Raw genomic sequence first — 1,800 nt, forward strand, 5'->3', positions numbered from 1 at the left:
ACATCATTGATCAGATCCGCAACATAAGACAGCAAAGACTAACTGAAAAAAAAGTTCATGCATTAATATCAGAGAATGAGATGTAAGTATATAAGCATGACATGTTATAATTAATGGTTACCAGCATTATTATTATTATTTTTGTTTTGGAGATTAACTTATTTTTCCAATGCATTTTAATTACATGTGAATTTTTGCTGATTGAGTATCACTTTTTTCCCAAACTCACTGATCGCTCATTGACCCCAAAATCCTGATCGTGTAAAGCCTAAAAAAAAATACAGTAAATAAATAAATTAATCCAATAGACATCTATTGCTCCATCTTGTAATCGTATCGGTGATCGGTTATCGTGTTTTTTTTTTTACTCACCGATCGGTGAACGGCCCCAAAAAATCCTGATCGTGTAAAGACCAATATTGAATATTGTAAGCCTCTGTAACATTATGCAATGTTTGAACATTTAACACTGTGTTTAAATATGGGGGAGGGGGTACTTAAATGAGTCAACTAAAATGTAAACATTGTACCTAAATAAATGTTTGAACACAAACAGTCCTAAAAATTAATAAATAAATAAATGCAAGTACTTAAAAGTAAAAAAAATAAATAAAATAAAAATAAAAACGGTACTATACTGGACTTAAAAAAATAATAATTAAGCCGCTGTAAGATTAGGTGCAGTATGAACATTTAAAACAGTACTTAATGATTCAATAAAACATAAAGCACATATATTGTACAACTGTTTGAAAACAAACAGCTCTAAAAGATCAAATGCAAATGTGTTGCACCTACAAGTTAAATACAACTGAACTGTACTTAATGAATATATCAGCGTTATAAAGGAAAGCATATTGCTCAGTCACTATGTTGACCATACATAGTTCCAAATTAATCTGAAAATCCTCAATAAGCTTTTCTTGAACTTTTAAAACGTTTGATATATTTTCAAAAATGTAACATGAGGCATTTGGTCTGACCAAAATCCACCGGTCGGATCAAAATTAGTCCGATTTTGCACTTTTTATCCCCGCATTAAGCAATATTGTCCTGAAAATACATTACTCCTGCAATTATGTTGATATAGGCATTATTTAGACTACCTTATATTCTCTTTTTTAATGTGTGTATGATTGTTGCTTACAGTACGTTTATATTTCCAATTTTGGAGGAACAATTAGTATAAAAACAAAGTGATGCTGACTAGCTGGTTTTAAAGGTCAAAATTAGGCTGAGGGAAGGAGTTAGTGGCATGGATCCTGATGACGATAACACAGTGCGTGTTGTGTGTGCGTGCGCGTGAGATGCAAATAAACAGCTTGCTGCAACACAAGCTTGAGCCAAGCCTATATGATGCGAACTAAAACGGGAGAGCACATTTGACATGCTTGAATCGGCGTATACGCGCCGCTCCGTGACACCACATTGCCCTCGAGAGGCCCCAAATTGACAAACCTTCCAACATTTACTCGATTCCCAAGACAAATTTGTCACGTAAGAGCCATAAAACATCCGCCCGTCCATTTGCATTGACTTAATTGGCAACCATTGAAAAGAAACGCTCAACTGCAAAAAAAAAACAAAAAACACACACACACGCGCATATCCTGCTTAAGTTATTGGAGGCGCACAACAATATCGTAATTGCGCACGCTAATTCATTCATCACAAAAAACATACAACACACCTACCTAAAGACAACTTCCTCTCGTCATTACAGAACTTTATCCGTAAAGCCAGCGCGCATCACCTCAAACTCAAACCAGTTCCACATACTTCGTCTCGTGTTGAATTTAC

The sequence above is a fragment of the Leptonotus elevatus genome, chromosome 20 (genome assembly GCF_054856555.1).
Source record: "Leptonotus elevatus isolate MCC_2025b chromosome 20, RoL_Lele_1.0, whole genome shotgun sequence".
In the NCBI taxonomy this organism is placed as follows: Eukaryota; Metazoa; Chordata; class Actinopteri; order Syngnathiformes; family Syngnathidae; genus Leptonotus; species Leptonotus elevatus.